We start from the raw sequence: 18,947 nt of genomic DNA, 5'->3' as shown, positions 1-18,947 counted from the left end.
TAGTCAAGCCAAAAGACATGACCGTATACTCGTATAACCCATACTTGCAAGTGAACGCCGTCTTCGGGATATCCTCAGGACGAATCTTCAGCTGATGATAACCCGAACGCAGATCGATCTTCGAGAATACACAAGCACCCTGAAGCTGATCGAAAAGATCCTCAATACGGGGCAATGGATGCTTGTTCTTGATAGTGACTGCATTCAGATCCCGATAATCGACGCACATTCTCTTCGCGCCATCCTTCTTCTCTACAAGCAATACAGGAAAAGCCCAAGGAGAGAAACTGCGACGAATATAGCCCTTGGCTAGCAACTCATCAATAGTCTTCTTAACTTCCTCATGCTCAACAGGTGCCATACGATAGGGCCTCTTAGCAATAGGAGCTGTGCCAGGCAAGAGATCAATAGAAAACTCAATGTCGCGATCAGGCGGCATACCTGGCAAATCATCTGGAAAAACATCCGGGAATTCAGACACCACGCGAATACCATCCGTGGGTCTAGCCTCCATCTGATGAAGAAATCCAGAAGGCTCTGTAGCTCCAACAGTGATCTCCTGACCATCCGGTGCTGACAGAAGAACAGTCCTCTGAGCACAATCTATCCGGACTCCCCACTTAGCGAGAGTCTCCATCCCGAGGATCACATCAATGCCCTTGGTGTCTAGCACCATCAGATTCGCACTGAAATCTACCCCCCTTATGGCCACACTGACTCTGGGACAGAAGATATGAGACCTCAACTGGCCTCCCGGTGAAGATACTAACATGCACCTCTTTAATGTGCTAGTAGGAATACCATGATGCTCAACAAAAGACTGGGTGATGAAAGAATGCGTAGCACCAGTATCAAAAAGCACTGTAGCAGGATGGGCATTAACCATGAACGTACCAATAACCACGTTAGGAGCTTCGGCTGCTGACTCGGCCGTCACGTGGTTCACCCTGCCCTGAGCTGGGGCCTTGGGCGGTGCTGCACGTCCCTGCTGTCCTGCCTGCGCCTTCCGAGGGCAGACGTTGGCGTAGTGCCCCGGCTCGCCGCAGTGGAAGCACACTCGCGGGAATGCAGCGGTCTGCTGCCCGGCAGGAGGAGTAGGCACTCCCTGCCTCGGAGCTGGTGGAGCCGGAGGCGCTGGAAGCCTCTGAACTGGTCCTGCCTGCTGCGGAGGACGAGGTGGAAACTGCTGCCGCTGCTGGTACTGCTGGGGCGGCCTCTGCTGCTGCTGCTGTGGATGCTGATAGCGGGGACGAGTGTTGCTGCCCGAAGAGGATGGAGCCATCTTCCTCTTCTTATCCTCAATCTCCCGGCGCTTGCGCTCGGTGTTGAGTGCAGCATCAACCAGCTGGTTGAAGTTGTCGAAGCGGTGGTTCAGCAACGCATACTGGATGTGATCATCCAGTCCTTCCTTGAAATACTCCTGCTTATCGCTGTCACGGGCGACGTCAGCAGGGGCATAGCGAGCCAGCTGAAGGAAACGGTCACGGTACTCCGTCACCGTCATAGATCCCTGAAACAACGAACACAGATAACAAGGATGGAATCGCTCAATGTGTTAGGATTTTACGGAAGAGGTCAAGGATAGATCAAAAGCTCAAAAGAAATTGCAGATAATTTTATTCAGAATTACCTGCTTAAGGGCACGAAACTCCTTCTGCTTCATCTTCATGATGCCCTCAGGAATGTGATGGTTCCTGAAATGCTCACGGAACTGGTCCCACGTGAGAGCATCACGATCCCGAGCTGGGTAGGACTCCCACCAGTCAAGAATGGAGCCTCGCAGCTGCCCTGCTGCGTAAAGGACTCGCTCCCGGTCGTCGCACTGCGCAACAACCAACTGGCGCTCCACCGAGCGAAGCCAGTCGTCCGCCTGGAGTGGGTCCGTGGCGTGAGAGAAGGTCGGAGGATGACCTCTCAGAAAATCCGCACGCCGATCACGGGCTGAGGTGGCGGAGGAGGCGGGGGCTGAGCATGAATCTGCTGCAGAGCCTGAACAGTGTTGTTCAGGGTAGCCATCATCTGCATCTGGAGCTGGAAGAACTGCTCCGGGGTCAGTGGTGGCGGCATCGGTAATGGCGTCTGCTGGCCGTACCCTGATTGTTCTGCTCCTGCTGGTCAGAACCGGAACCGGTACGCCTAGTGTTCACCATCTGATTGCAACAAACGACAATTATGAGGAAGGATATGGTGTAGCTGAGGAAATAAAACTTCGGGAAGATATGTCAGAAAGAAAGGAATATAGGTTTTACCCCCAACGTTCTAACTCAATTTTATTATTTCGTTCAAGTTGTGTTAGGGTCGATTTGCATGAATAAGTTTAATTACTAGGCTATGCAATCAACCAAAAATCCAAATCAAACATTTGCACAATAACAAATATTCAATGTTCACAATTTAGTCGAGTTTATCACACCACTCGACCAACACACTCGTTCTAGCGTATTTTATCGGGACAACCTAAACTTAGATCTTGTAAGATTAGGCGACTCAGGCCAACGTCTACGGAAAGCTCAAGTTAATTCTCAGAAAAGACGGGGAAAAGTAGCAAATCAAGGCTTAAGACTCAAGGAATAGAAGCAGAAAATGATGCTTGAAGATTTGCGGAAGCAAGGCAAGTGAAAAGAAGTCCTAAACTCGTCCAGATTTGTCTAGGCTTCGTCCTACAGTCGACACGGCTCTGATACCAATCTGTCACACCCGATTTATAAGAACATAAATCGAGCAATCATATATGTGCCAGGATCAAGTCACGCATATATACAACAGATTATCAAGATATCACAACACATGTCACGAATAACATTAATATAAATCGTAAATAGATCATGAATAAATTGTTTCATTACAACCGAATCAAGAATCGGTTCAAGAGTTGCGGAAGCGTAAAAGAGATACATGAAAAGCTGGGCGCCACAGGGACGTCGACTGGGAGACAAACGCCTAGAAGTCGTCGAAGCCACTGACGTAATCCTCCACGTTGCCGGGCACTGAGCAGCAGTCGAAGATATCCGAAGTAGAACAGAAGAGTAGAGAGGCAAGTGTGAGTACAAACTAGTACTCAACAAGTATAACACGAGCATGAGGCTCTAAGGTTAGCTGACTCAACTGCATTAGCTTTTAATCTTGGCAAACTTTTATTAAAGCTAATTACTACAAGTGGATGAATTACCGTAACCCAAATTGCATAAGAATTAATCAATATTAATTAAGAACTACTGAGAACCATCCAAACCCAAAACCACCCGGGGAATCGCCCTCGTCAAAGGTTGATAACCCCACTAATCAGACGGAGGATCTGGGCCGCTCATGACTGTGAGCACAGCTGATATATCAGTTTTACACTCTCGAGAGGTTGCACAACTTTACCCACAAGTCGTGAACTACGCTAGTTGTTCATCACACTTCCTTAGGTGAGATGGCTAGCAAGCACACTACGAGACCGTTACAAAGGATCACGTTGGTAAGGTGTAACCGCTAAGGATTCTGGATCAGCGACGATGGAGCCCACCTCCGGGGTACAAGACACACAGCACAGACCAAGCCGGAGGAGCAGGGACCATTGAAGCTTACCACCCCTCTTGCCCACGCAGGTAAGTTACTCCCGAACCAACCCGACCTAATTAGTGAGTCAAGACCGTCCCATTCCAGTCTTGTGGTTGCGCGGTTGTCCCAGGTTGTCGCTCTATGAACCGGTCCTTATGGAGAGTGGCCAACCAAGCACTAAGCACCGTGCTGGCCCCCTAACCCATGTTTCTAACAAAAACATCTTTTAAGGACGCACAAACCACTCAAGCACACAGCACAGAGGGTCGGCTCCAGAATTAAGTTGCATAAGACCATTAATCAAATTAATTAAAAAGGACCAAGATTTGTTATAGCGCAGCAACCTAGCACAACTAACCATAATGCAATCCCAAAGGATATATATAAAGGATATAAAGGTGGCTAGGAAAGTCCTTATAGGTATACAGTATTAAAATGCAGTATGAAATTGTATTAAAAAGTGATAGGAGGTTCATGTTATACTTGCCTTCCTCGTACTCTCCCGGCTGCTGCTCGAACTGCTCGGAAGACGGCTGCTCCGGGTACTGATCCAAAGGCTCCGCGTCTACTCACGATCGTAACAGCAAGACATGGGCCACACATGCACACACATGCAAACAATAGCAAAATATAAGAAAAACAGTACACCAATACAATAAAACAACACGTGAAACTGGCCTAGATCTATTCTACGCGTTACAACGATCGCGTGGATATAAAGAACACCTAAAACGGAGCTAAAACGCGAAAACTACGCTTAAAACAGGATCCAGGGACCTATTTGTAAGAAAACTGGAGCTTCCAGGGGCTTCTGGACAAAAACCGAGGACTAAAACGTAATTAAAGCCTAGATCTAGGGGCTAGCTCGAGAAAACTCAAGAGATGGACTGCGGGTTCAAAATCCAGAGAAGCCAGGGGCTTAAACGAATGAAATCAGGGCTGAACTGCAATTACTTTTGACTTAAGATGGACCGCGGGTTGGTTTCCAAGAAAGACAAGGGCTCTTTAGCAAAAACGACGTGACTGAAGCGGTAAGATCTGTTCTGGATCGTTGGATCTTCCTCGGGCGGCTCAGATTAGATCTGCTAATCGAAGGGGTACGCGCGATTTGGGTCCCTCGGATCTAGATCCAACGGACGGCATCCATCTTAAACGGTATCTAATCCTCGCCGTGGATCTTGAATCAGACGGCTCTAACCCCTTTCCTACCCCGAACCGGTACGCGCGCCTATCAGCCTTCGGATCAGGATCTTACGACCCTCACACGACCCCGGCTGGATCTAATCCGAAGCATTGGACTCAGATCGGGCGGCCAGGACTACGCGGACGCGCCAGCGGCGGTGCAGGTCGCCGGAGACGCGCTCCCGCGGCGGCGCTACGCCGGCGATGGCCAAACTTGGCCGTCCGGGCTTCGTTTGGCTCGGGACCACGCCGTGGAGGAAGCTGGCGGTACGGGTAATCCACCCGGGCTATCATCGTGCGGATCGGGGCTCGGGTGGGCGATTCCCGCGGCGAGGGCGGCTCGGGGCGGCGGTCACGCCGGCGTGCGTGCGTTCCGGGCGCAATCGAGTCCTAACCACTACGGTTTTCGGTGCATCACGACCAGGCAGGGTAGGGGAAGCTCACCAAGGGCTTGTGAGGGCCGGAGTTGCCGCGGAGGGAGGACACCGACGACGACCGGCGGAGGAAACGGGGCGGCGCTCGCGGACAGCTCGGCGTGGTGCTCTTCCCGGCCTGCTGGTCCACCCAATCACCACGTGCAGGCCCTGTGAAGGTGTAAAAGGGGGTCAACGGGGGCATGGCGCGCCGGCGGTGAGGAATTGAGCGGCGGCGTGCAACTTACCCGCGGCGGAGGGAAAGGAGGCCGGTGGTGCTAGGGTTCTGGGTGGCGGCGGGGTTAGGGCACCGGAGGGTTTGGGGCGGCCCTTTGTAGCGCGCGGAGTCCCCCTGGCGCGCGGGCCCGGGGAGGAGAGCTCGCCGGAGTTCTCGGGGTTCGTTGGCGCCGGGAAAACAGAGGAAGGGGAGGAAGAAAGGGGAGAACCGGCGCTGACAGGTCGGACCCCACGGTCAGAGAGAGAGAGAGAGAGGTGGGAAGGGGAGCCAGCGCTGAGGGGAGCTGGGCCGGGGCTCGGCCCACGCGGGGAAAGAGAAAGAAAGAGGGGAGAGCTGGGCCCGAGGGGGGGAAAGAGAGATGAGTGGGCCGGCTGGCTGGGCTCCTTTCCATTCCCTTTCTTTTTCTACACTCCACCAAATCAAACAATTCTACTTGAATTCAAATACGATTTGAATTCAAACCTATATATTCAACACAACAAAAATAATGCACCAGCATGAATGCACAATCAAGTTGATCTTATAATTAATTTTATTTTCTTGCGTTATAAATTACTTTTAAATGCCACGAAAATTAAAGTAAAGCTTGGAAAATTTATTTAAGCCCAAATAAATTAATTAAAATTTGAGGAAATTACCTTAGGGTGTTACAAACTCACAAACCAAAATAACTACCAAATATCTTTGGGCTTACATGGTTAGTTACGGTGGCATAACATAGATACGTCTCTCCCTATAATATCTAGTCGACAAACCCTAACCGTTCAGAACCTATTGAATCGTGGTTAGCATACCTGCAGAAAACCACAATTATATACCGTGAACTTTTCATGCCAGCATGTCATGAAAGCATTACCAAATATTACTGTTCACTATAGGAACAACATCTGTACAATTACCGCCGTACAGACAACGTTAGCATACGTTATCAAAACAACGTATTCACATAGTACCGCAAAATGCGGGGGTATGAACAGCAATCACCATACCCTGCACCTAACCATATATTCCCAGTATAATCAACCTGAATTGATATATTGGAAGCATCTCAAGTAGGCCACTGCTTGAGAAACAGCGTTCGATTCGCATCACCGATGGGAAGGCTAACTCCCCAGTTAGCTGAGGATCCTTACCTTCTTACTTCATCGTCGAAGGTGTCGTTACAGAATGTAAAATTTGGTTGTGCATAAATTTAAGTTTTAACAGAAAAAATAATGCTGGAAGTTAGAGTTATATGTATATACTATAGCCACCTCTAATTCCCTTAAATATCATCCTAGGGCCTTACGTACTAAGCACAATCCTTAGCGAAACCAACGTAGTTTTGCAAAATACGTTGTTGGTCCAATTTTATACTAAAAGCATTTTTAAGGCAATTCATATCTCCGATGTACACTTGTTAGCTCTGATACCAGCTGTGGAAGAATCAACCTGAATTACACCGGCTCAAGTGCGCCGATCCTTTCTGGGAGGGCATTAAAGGCTCAACCGCACTTCAAATGGTGTAACCCCGTGGTTTGTCGGGTAAAGCCTAATAAAACCACCTAACTCAGGATCAAAACAAGGTACCTCGCACGAAGGCAAGTCCAGAGATACAAACACTAACAATTTTACATTACAAACACAATATTACATTAGTATTCCAACATATGTAGTAGCAAAACCTAACTAGTATGAATTTATACAAAACTTGTTCAAAGTAGAGTATCTACAGCGGAAAACATAAAACACGATGCTACCAGACATCACGGAATGGATATTGAGCTAAGCCCAAGCTCAACATCACTCGGAGGGACCTATGTTGGCTGGGGACGGATCCCACTCCACGGACCAACCATCGGGAAGAGTATAGGGCCATGGCACAAGCAGAGTAGAGTCCTCAGGGGGATGACCTGGAATAAAAAGTCACATTGCAAGGCTGAGTATTCTAATACTCAGCAAGGCTTACCCGTTTTATGGTATACTTAGCCATGTAACTAAACTATGAAGGCTTTTAATGGTTCTGGGTATAGTTTTCAGCTGAAAAGCAACAAAGAGTAGATCCTTAATTTCAACTTTTAGCTTTCAGGTTCTAGTTGATTATCCATTCTAGGTAAGCAACTATAACTACTCAAATATGGTAGAACTTTTTAAGAAAATATCATCTTTGATTATCATCAGGTTGCTTTTCTTACTCTATGTGGCAAAGGGATTAAGCAGTCTCAATCTCCGCGAGAAACAGACGATTCTGAATCAAATTTCAAAACCTTGCAAGGGTAAATCTAACTCACACGCTTGGAACATTCAATAATTATTCCGAAGCAACCGTTTTCCTTTCATTCCAACTCGTGGATTAGTGCCACCACAAGCGACTGTAGGACCATACGCACACAAATGTGCAAGACGTACGTCTGTAGCGCGACTACATGACCGTACTCCTATCCGCTATGCGAAACGTACCCCTACAGTGTGCGTGACTGTAGGACGTACTCTCATCCGCTTGGTTACTAGGCTTACCGCTTACCATATTTCGCGGCATGTGGCTAGTACTTTCAAATGCTTAACCACCGCTACCACACACTGCGACCTTATCAATTTTTCATCAACACAGACGGGGTTTTAACAAGGTCATGAATCATAATCACAACCCCGTCCGTCATCCTTATAATGGTTGCAGGAATGTAAACATTGCAACTCCTATAAAGCTCGCGAGTGACAGGGAATCTCTCGACTTCTACCGGTCCTATTAGCTTAGCAGCTACTCGGACTCAGGTTCCAGTGTTCAATACATAGGTTCCTAGGAATATGCAACTAAGGTTTCAATACAATTCCTGCAAACTTAAATGCACAAGTAGACACACATGAATATATAAGTTGCAGTGTAGTAAAAGTAGCGGTTTATGTCTGGGGCTTGCCTTCGCTGGTGGAGCTGGGGTCAGAGATGTCAATACTAAAATTTTCCGAACCGGGATTCGGAGCTTCAGTTATATCTCCGATGATATGCCCGGGGTCTTCAGAATTATCCCTTTCTGGTTCCGGGATCAGTTGGTAGTCTCCGTCAGCGAGAGTTGTCGAGTCTATATGATATGCAAACATTACAGTTACGGAAATGCACACGTTTCTATTTCATTTCACGATAAAGTTGCAATCCAATAATTTAAAGCCAAGTAAAAAAACAAGGATTTTGAATTCTAAGAATTCTAATCTACTTCTTTTAAATTAAACTTATGATAACAAGTTTTATTTTTAATTTGAAATCTATAAAGGTTCTGGTCTTAAATTTTGATAAGTGTGTTTAACTCTAGTAAATGAGTTTACTGTAAATTTTTCATAAATTCTTGAAGGAAGAAATTAAGGTATTTTAATTAAGTTTAAATTTCAAATTTAAATCCAAACCATAGGTAAAACAGTACTCTTAATTGCTTGAAAATTTATTATAAGTCATTTAATATCAGAACTATATATGGTAAAAAGATCTAAGCAAGAAAATATTAGCATCATATATGAATAAATTGATTTCTTTTTGAAGTTGATTTGCACAAAATTTAAATAAGTTTAAGTTAAAGTGTAGTATTGAAGGTGAAATTTGCACACAAGTTTACTTATATCCTAAACAGGTTGCATACCAAAAATCACATAAAATATAGTTAGCATGCAAAAGTTATATACAAAATATCCCTTTTGCCAAACTTTAAAATAACTGTAAAAGCATTTAGTTTCAAACTAAACTCTATTAACAAAAGTTGTAGAATTTACTTCAAGGATTTAAACAAAACTAGTTTGACATTTTTCTGAAATTCCTACAAATTTCTACAAATTTCTAAAGATCACTGATTTGGAATTGAGGGGAGGGACTGGAATCTTGCAGCCAGGCCCTCAGGAAGATTTAAATCAACGCAATTGGGTCCTTGGTTCATCGGGACAGAGGAGCTGGAACTCGCCGGCCAAATTCCGGCAACGGTGATCGCCGGCGGCCAGGGGGCTTGCGCGGGCCTAGCTGGGGAGATGTGATGGTCGGGGTTTACCGGAGGGGGTGGAACGGCGGTGAACCGAGGCGACGGCGATGGAGCTCAACCACGGCGATGGTGTTCCGGCGTGGCGGCTCACCGGCGGTGGACCGGAGGTTGGGTAGGAGCTCAAGGGAAGCAAGGCGGTTCGATTAAGTACCTTGCCGAGGGTTGAGGTGGTCGGGAAGGTAGATCTTCACGATAGACCGAGGCGGCGGCGGAGAGGTCAACGGCGACGGCGATGCTCCAGTGATCAACGTCGCCAATGGTCCTGCGCACGAGCATCGGTGAGCCACGGGTGATACACTGCTGCACCCAATTGAGGCTAACAGCTACGGGAAGAAGGTGACCCATGGCGACCGTGACGACGACGGAAGAGAAGATCACCGGCGAGCGTCGGGAAGGCTAAATTGGAGCTCAAAAGTAGTCGAGTGAAGGAAGGTGAGCTTCACAGGGTTGAGATGAAGATACGAGAGGGGTTGTCGTGGGTTGGGAGGAGCTGTGGTGGTCTGCCCACGGTGGACAGGGAGCTCGTCGGAGAAGAACTCGAGCGGCGACGGCGGATCCGGGGCTCGGGGTGAAATGCTAGTGCGAGAGAGAGCAAAATGGAGGGAGAGGGAGATACTGAATGCCTTAGACTAGCAAAGAAGGGTAAGGGAGGCACGCAAGCCGTTAGCCACGACGGCGGTGATGTGGTGGCCGGGTAGAGCTCGGCAGAGGCGGGGCGATGTGGAGCGCGCGGAAGAAAGCCAGAGGAGAGGAGCTAGGCGGCGGCTGGCTTGGAGATGACGTGTGGGAGCTACTTGAGTAGAAAATGGTGCCGGCAGAGCTGCAGTGGCGGTGAGCGGTGGCGGCCTGCAACGGCAGAGAGGGGGCAACTCGGGCGGACGGCAGAGCGTCGTGGCGTGCTTGGGGAGGGCTAGCAGGAGGGAGGTGAGGCGGTGGGCGAGCTCGGGGGCGACGCGTGGAGCGGCGCTGGAGCAGGAGGTAGCCTCGGGCGGCGCGGAATGACGGCCCACGGCAGCGCTGCGGCGCGGCAGAGGGGAAGCAGAGGAAGAAGAAGAAAGGGGGGCAGGGGCTGAATGGTAAGCTTTAAAAACTTCAGGGACCTCACTGTAAAGCTAGGTTTCCTCACTGTTTTATACCTCAAATGAGAAAATGATCAACATAAAAGTTATAGAACTTTTCAAACCCTATCACTTTTATTTAGAGTTCAAATTCAAAAACTCAAAGGATAGAGCTTTATTTAAAAACTTTGGACTCAATTCAAACTTTTCAAAGTTTTTGTCCTTAGTTAGGTAAATTCCATATACTTTTGGACTCAATTGCAAGTTTAGGTAATGTAATGATGACTAACACTTTTACACTTTGACCCCTAGTAAGAATTGGAAGTTACATTTGTAATTCAAATATTTTGCATAAAAGGACTCATACTTTTGAAAAATTACACATAAGTCCTTATTTCCACACATTCACTCAATTTCACTTAATTCAATACATACATTACACATTCTTCCCTAATATTTTACTATTTTGACACCTAGGGTGTCACACTGATGAAGCGAGGAGCCGGCCTAAGCCTGGTTTTCATCTCCTCTTTTGGTGTGCGCATGAGGTACGTGATTCACTTTCATTTCCCTACCTCAAATAACATTGCTTAATATGAGGCGCTCCTCAACGGCCTATGCATCGCGATCGAGCTGGGCATCTGACGACTTGAAAATCCGGGCAACTCTCAGCTTGCAGTCGACCAAGTTGTGAAGGAGTCGAGCTACCTCAACCCCAAGATGGCCGCCAACTGCTAGGAGGTCTGGCAATTGGAGGATAAGTTGGACGGCCTCAAGCTCAACCACATCCCGCGGCGACTCAGCGAGGCAGCCGACACGCTAGCAAAAATGGCATCGAGCCGCCAGCCCATCCCGCTTGGCATTTTTGCCAGCGACCAGTACAAACCCTCGGTCCGCTACGAGGAGCCGGAGCAGTCCGAGGGTGAGCCACCCGCCTTGGGCTCGGGGGCTGATCAACCGCCGACCCAGAGGTCATGGAGCTTGATGAGGAGCCAACAGTGGAGCCCGACAATTCGGCCGACTGGAGGTAGCCTTACCTCGATTACCTCTTCCGCAAGGTGCTCCCTACCGACCAAACAGAGGCTCGATGGCTCACGCGCCGTGCTAAGTCCTTTATCATTATCGACGGGGAGCTTTACAAGCGAAGCCACACCGGGATACTATAGCGCTGCATTCCGATCAAGCAAGGCAACCAGCAGCTGAAGGACATCCACAGCGGGGTCTGCGGGCACCGCGCTGCTTCGAGAACCATGGTTGGGAATGCTTTCCACCAGGGGTTCTACTGGCCAACGGCGGTCGCCGACGTCAAGCGGATTGTGCGCGCCTGCGAAGGGTGCCAATACTACGCTCGACGGACCCACCTGCTGGCTCAAGCACTCCACACAATCCCCAACACATGATGTTTCGCAGTCTGGGGACTTGATCTAGCCAGTCCCCTCAGGAAAGTGCCCGGGGGCTAGACGCACCTGCTTGTCACCATTGACAAGTTCACGAAGTGGATCGAGGCTTGATCGATCACGACGATCAAGTCCAAGCAGGCCGTGGAATTTTTCCTCGACATTAGCCACCGCTTTGGAGTACCAAACTCCATCATCACGGACAATGAAAGCAGTTTACATGAAAGGAATTCCTCAGGTTCTGCGATGACTACCACATCCGAGTCGATTGGGCCGCCGTGGTGCACCCCCGCACGAATGGGCAGGTCGAACATGTGAACAGCATGGTTTTATTAGGGCTCAAGCCTAGAATCTTCAATCACCTGAAGAAGTTCGTTGGGCGGTGGGTTGCCGAGCTCCCCGCGGTCCTCTGGAGTCTCAGGATGTCCCCTAGTCGAGCGACCGGTTTCACCCCTTTCTTCATGGTTTACGGTTTCGAGGCGGTCCTCCCGACCGTCCTGGACTATGGAGCGCCCATATTCATGGCGTACAACAAACAAGGAGTAGAGGTGTCCCTCGAGGATGTGATGGACCAGCTCAACGACGCACGCGATGTCACGCTTCTTCGATCGGCCAAGTTCCAGCACACACTGCGATGGTACCACAGCTACCAAGTGTGGGGTCAGTCGTTCAACGTCAGCGACTCGGTGCTACAGCTCGTCCAGAGGAACAAGGACCATCAAAAGCTTTCCCCTCCCTGGGAGGGGCCTTTCATCATCGCCGAGGTCCTCCGGCCAGGCACGTACAAGCTACAGACCCCCGAGGCCGAAGTATTCGCCAACGTTTGGAACATCAAACAGCTATGTCGCTTTTACCCTTAATATTCTCCAAGCTATGTAAATTTTCACGATGTAGGATCGATTTGTGCTACGGAGAACTTCTCTTTTTCACTCTGTCGCTTTTTACTGACGCCCGACCCCAGCCAAGACAGGGGTCAGGCCTCACTCGGGGGGCTACCAGAGCCATACCCACTCGAAATCCCTTACGCCCAACCTGTTCCTACGATTGAGGCAAAAAAGAAAATGCGGGTGGTGAAGGAGCACGCTTTGAGTAAAGTTGGTCGAACTGCGGGAAACCCACGCCTCAGCGGCTACGGTGCCTCCACTAACTAGCATGATCAGAGTCCTCTTATTCACACCTCTTTTTCCATTTCCCCAATGTTAGGAACAATCGGACATCTTTAAAACTTCCTCGCCAAAGGCCCTCCCAGCCAAAATTCATAAGCTTAAAAAGATTGTTTGCATAACTCGGGCATTAAGGCCTAGTTTACAGCTAGAGTTAAACTAACTACCTAACTACTTAAGCATGATATCTTCTTCCATGCTTGCAGCCAGGACCTGCACAAGGGGGGCCACCTCTTCCTCAATCTGGTCCAGCTCAGCGTCGTCATAGCCAGGCGTGAAGCCTTGGCTCATCACCTACAGGTTGATGTTCTCGTAATGAGAACGTGCGATCACGAACGACTACTACACGCCGAGGTGCAGGGCCTGCTTCGCCATCCCGTGTGCCCGATCCGCGACATTGACCACCTAGACTGCTAGCAAACTCGTCCCCAGCTCCGAAGTCATCTCGAAATCGTTCAAGACCAGCCCGACGGCGGTCCGCAGGGTGTCATGCTCACTGGACTCCTTATGGAGCATGGCATTCGCCTCGCTGAGCTCCTTCTCCAGGCATCAGTGCGCCACCACCTCCACGCTAAGCTTTTCATCAAGCACTGCTCAAACAAACGCCAGCGACATCAAAAGGCCTACCAGGAACCTCGAAAGGACAGTTAAGGCAAGCGAAGTCTTACCATTCACTTGGTTCTGGAGCTTTCACGTTTCACCATTAAGGCGTGCGATCTCTGCCCGCCCAGCAACAACTTCCACAGCTAGATGCAATGCCAGTGGCTGTAGTCCTCCCGCGGGCGCGTCCTCTCGAGATGGATCCTCAGCCACCGGCTGCGGCCCCGGGTTCGCAGGTGCCGCGTCTCCCTCGACGCCCCCACGCTCACCCCCGATGGAGCGCCGGCCCCGCTCGGAGGCGCCTGCCGCAGCGCAAGGACCTTCCGTGGCGCCACCACCAGGGTACTTGCTCGGCCTCCGGCACTACATCAAAGTCCCAAGGGTGGTTAGTACGCCATTAGCGGAGGATCGCCGACCACGAAGGAGCAGTGAGACCATCGACTTACCGGGGCACCACCATACGGGGGCGTTTCTAGATCGGCCCCCCCAACCCTAGCTCCGCCTCCTCAGCGTGCTGCCACTTGGGATCCCCCACCTGCGCTGGAACCTCCGGCAGGGTGTCATGACCCGACTCCGTCGCCATGCGTGCAACCTCCCCCTGCTGTGTCAGGGCAAGCATGGGGCTGAAGGGCGCCTGTGCGGACGGGGTGTCATGCTCCAAATCCAGCGCCTCCATGCGCGTGGCCTCCCCCTACTGTGTCAAAGCAGGCGTTGGGCTGGAGGGTCCCGGAGCTGACGCCGACGGCTGAAGGGATGTCCCCGCATCATCATCGCGCACCAGCTCATCCCAAGCGATGTTATCCCACTCGTTCGACCTTTGCTGGCGCTTCCCACGCTACAACTTCACGCGCTCCCGCGCTTCCTTCTTGGCTTTCTCCGTGTCTTTTTTCTGCTTTCGCACCTTTTCGTCCGCCTGGTTCGCCGCTCGCGCGGCTTCATCCTTCGGCAGTGGTGCACGGGAATCGTGGAAAGGGCTGAACCTACCCTACAAGCGCCGACCCGTGAAATCGAAGGTAAGAGTCAATGAAGGGAGCAAGACGTGATGAAGAGGTCGGGAGATACTTACCAGGTCGACGAAGCTAGTGTCAGGCCACATCAGCGGGTGATCCTTGACCGGTTAGGTCATGTCGGGCTCCTCCAGCGCCTCCTGAATGCGCTGCTGGATCTCCAAATTCTACGTGATGAAGGGGTCGGGAGATACTTACCAGGTCGACGAAGCTTGTGTCAGGCCGCATCAGCGGGTGATCCTTGACCGGTTAGGTCACGTCGGGCTCCTCCAGCGCCTCCTGAATGCGCTGCTGGATCTCCAAATTCTGGAGCATGCCTTAGGCGAGTGCCATGCCCTCCAGCTGCACTCTCGCCGCCATCCCAAACAGCGGGAGCGCGCGCGCCATCAGCAGCGCCACCCGCCTTGAGTAGTAGGCCCCGATGATGCCGACGCCATGGAGGCCATGGCCCTTCAGGTGCGCTATGGTGCTCAGGAGCGAGGTGAGCCTCTTCTTCTCCTTGTCCACCAGTCCCCACGGTCACTCCGGCGGAGCCTTCGCGATCGTACGGCCGATGAAGAGTGGGAGAGGGTCGGCGTCAACATTCTTGACGTAGAACCACCACGAGTGCCACCCCTTGTTGGACTTCATGGTGGCGATGGCCATGTACTCCCGGGCCCGAGGCCCGCGGAGATGGATCCCGACGCATCCTATCGGCTCTGTTGATCCGTCCCTTTTGTTGACCAGGGACACAGCAAAGAAGTACCTCCAGAGCTCGAAATGAGGCTCGATCCCCAGGAATCCCTCGCACAACACGATGAAGGGCGCGATCTGATGGATCCCATTGGGGTTGAGGTGTTGCAGCTCTATCTTGTAGTGGTGGAGAAGCCCACAGAACAAGGGATGAGGGGGCATCCCAAATCCGCGCTCGTGGAAGTGCGTAAAGGAAATGATGTAGCCATCCCGCGGCGCCGGCAGCTCCTCGCGGCCGGGTAGGAGCCACTCCTCTGCAACACTTTGCGAGCAAAGAAGTCTACGTTTGACGAGGCCATCCATACGCGACCGGCTCACCTCCGAGCGGTACCATGACGCCATTGCTAGGCGGTGGATTTGGGTCGGGAGCTCTCGTAGGAAAAGGGGCGTAGAGAAGGGGGCGGCTTGTCGAGATGGTGGTGAGGAGACAAAGAAGGCAAGAAGATGGAGCGTGGAGGCAGCGGAGGGGCCGAGAGCCCCAATTATAGGTGAGGGGAGTAGAAGGCGAACCGATGCCTCGATCCCCATGACTGCCATAATGACCACATCCGTCGCGTCATTTCGTCCTGTCCCATCGGAGGGAGTGCGCACGCCACGCTCGGGCCCGACTCCTCGGAGAACGCGCCCGGCAATAAAGGTGCCAAAGGCCCACAAAGGCGAGAAGGGATATGGGCTGAAAACACCCTGACGGCCCATTAGAGTCCTAGGGTTCAGAGGTTGGCCTACGAACAGGTTCCCAACCGCCCTAGGGCACCACTAGAATAAGGGGCGAGGATGGATGGGCCCGCTAGTGGCTAGCACCCAGGCGCGCAAGCGTGATGGGCATCCTGACCCGCGTCCGAGTCTTGACTAGGACACGATCCATGGTTTTTCTCCAAAGAAAGGCAACGAGCCATCAGGACCGGTCGAACGGACCTGATAACTATACGGATTGGCCGTCAAGAATTTGGAGTCAATCACCAGATGACCCAAGCCATATCCCCTTGAATGGGAGCTGGGGCCCCACTCGGATTAACCTGTTAACAACTCACTGAGCACTGCATTTCGACCGCGAGGAAAAACACGGCACGGCTCAGCCTTTCCGTCGTAACGACAAGGACGCTTGAAGGGAGATGGACATAAGACGAGACGATCGCCCGACCGGCCTCCCACTAATGTGCGGGGCCTTAGGGGTTGGACTCACGAGGAGACCAAACTTGCAGTTGCATACGAGGTGGTGGCAGGAGCCGAAAGGAAAATCCTATCCTTCGGGTCCCTCCTGAGAAGGAAAAACCCCAGGACGGCGTTCGACCCTTTGTCGGCTCAGGGGCTCCCCCGGGGTGCAAAGCTAAACATAAGAACATCTTTCTTTTATTCCAGTTAGGGAGAACGATTACATGGTGCACTCCAGGTGCATAACGAAAACCATGAAATCTAGATCTAACAAAACAACCTACACTTCGAACGAAGAAGGTAACCGGCCATGGGCCATGCGAGAATACAAACAACTTAAGCGTTACCGCGCAGGGTGACACCGAAGGTTGCTCGAGGTTTGCCCCGGCTGACATAGAGCCAAGATGGGCGGCTACATCACAGTCCATCCCCTAACAGCGAGGCTATCTTGGAAGCAAGAGCCATACGCGGCTGGCAGTCCGTGCGTACATCTCATGCTGCCTAGACACGCCCCCTCCCCCCCCCCAACCGCTTGGCGACCTCGGCAATAGTAGCGGGGAGGATGAAAGAGGGAAGCTCGGCGAGGCTGTACGGCACCAGATGGAGCCAGCAGTCCCATATGAAATCAGGGCAGGTGTGGCAAGACTCGCCCCCACCTCCCTATGGGAAGGAAGCAGGGAGTTGCGGGTGAGTCGCCACCTACCGAACGATTTCATGAAGGGCGATGAGGCTGCCTTCGCCCTCAAGAGGAACCAGCACCAGATCCAAGGCAACCGCTTCATGAAGACGAAGCCGAGGATCTGGAAGCTCGAGTTCTCCTTCATCATGCTCCTCCGCTCGCAGTCTACAAATAGGAGGATAGGGTCTAGCTTGAACGAGCCGAACCCGGGCTTTTGGAGGCCTAGCTCTACAACACATTCTTGGAGGACTTGCTGCTCGAGCTTGGTGCCATAACCAGGAACCCAACACCGCTGTTTATAGCCGTATGGCGACACGGGTTCGAACAGGCAGGAGGCCAAGTAGCCGGCATTAAAAGGGTCCACCTACACTAGCCCCCACCAACAATTGAAGGCCCGATGGGACGGCACGAGATAAGATAGGGCGGGTGGACGCAAACCAGGATAGGGTCAAGCGACAGGCGTCACGAGCCCCAAGGCGAGCGAGCGCGGGCGCAGCAGGAGGGCGCGCGCTACGCAACTCGATGATCACCAAAGCTGCCACTGGCCACAGTCGGGCATTAGAGACGAGACCCAACGGGAGGGCGCCTGAGCCAAGGTGTCGCCGCGGGGCACCTCCCGGATACGTTAGCTGACTCTCCGTACAAATCTTCTATTCACCCAGAGGCTCGGGGGCTACACCTACTAGGTGCGCTCGCGCGCACCCACGTGAGATAGGAGGAGGGAGAACCCCTGAGCGGTCACATCAACTAGGGCACGAAGGCGAGCACGCCAGTAGAACCCTCTACGCGAATCTTTGATTCGCCCAAAGGCTCGGGGGCTACACCCAGTGGGTGGGCGCACACCCACATGAGCTTCACAAAGACAAGTCACCTCCGAGTCACATCAACCTAAATGCCAAACCGAGAACGCGTTCGGACCAGCATGGGACTCACTGCCCGGGTAAAGCGAAACTCCAGCACGGCTACTGTCGGGGGCAAGTGTCATGCACCCCCAAAGAACGCTCCTTAGGTAGGCTGATCGCGGATTATCTCCCTCAGAATATTCGGCTTGGGCCAGCTGGGCCATCAAACGACCGTGGAACAGCCCACCAGGAGAAGGGGCATCGACAGCCCGACACGAAGCACTAGAGGAGGACAAGGGTAAGGGATCGGGCGCGTCCGCCTCGCCCGACCCCAACGATGATGGGTCGGCCGCGTCCGCCTCACCCAACCCCAAGGGAAAGGGGTTGGGCACATCCGCCGTAGGCCGTGGGGCCGCTGGGGACCCCATGAAGCGATGGGCCACGCCGAGTGACATACCTCTGGTGTAAGGGTAGGTAAGGACGTGCGACGACTTGACCCCCGGAGAAGACAGGCAACTACGGCATGCCCCGGACGTCTGCTGGGCTGGGGGTCAAGCCGTAAAATGCGCGCGGGGCTCGCGCCGCCCATCTCAGCAGGGCGCACGTCGCCCGTCCTGCGGCCAGACGGACCCGCGCCGCCCGTCCCGTCGGGACGGACGGCGCACGTCGCACCAGGGCACGGTATGGGAGCGCCTCCATCATCATCTACAGGGCCATTGGGGCCCACATGAAGGGGAGAAGCAACACGATCCCAACAATCTCTCTCTCTCTCTGTAATGATTCCCTTCCCTTTGACTTATAAAAGGTGAAGGAAGACCCCCCGCCGGGGAGGACGGAACATTTTCGGACTCACAATCACACACGCACAACCCACCAGAGACTTGGGAGCCCTATCTCTCTCTTGCCCGTTTGTAACCCCTGCTGCAAACCTATTGCAAGAGCACAA

At 52.1% G+C, this 18,947-nt stretch overlaps 1 pseudogene; it reads left to right on the top strand.

The window, feature by feature from the left end:
- The window catches only part of LOC112892653, a 57,751-nt pseudogene extending 45,065 nt beyond the window's left edge, over window positions 1–12,686 (top strand).
- The last annotated feature ends 6,261 nt before the right edge of the window (window positions 12,687–18,947 follow it).

The sequence above is a fragment of the Panicum hallii genome, chromosome 5 (genome assembly GCF_002211085.1).
Source record: "Panicum hallii strain FIL2 chromosome 5, PHallii_v3.1, whole genome shotgun sequence".
Classification (NCBI taxonomy): domain Eukaryota; kingdom Viridiplantae; phylum Streptophyta; class Magnoliopsida; order Poales; family Poaceae; genus Panicum; species Panicum hallii.
This window is presented reverse-complemented; position numbering and strand designations above follow the sequence as displayed.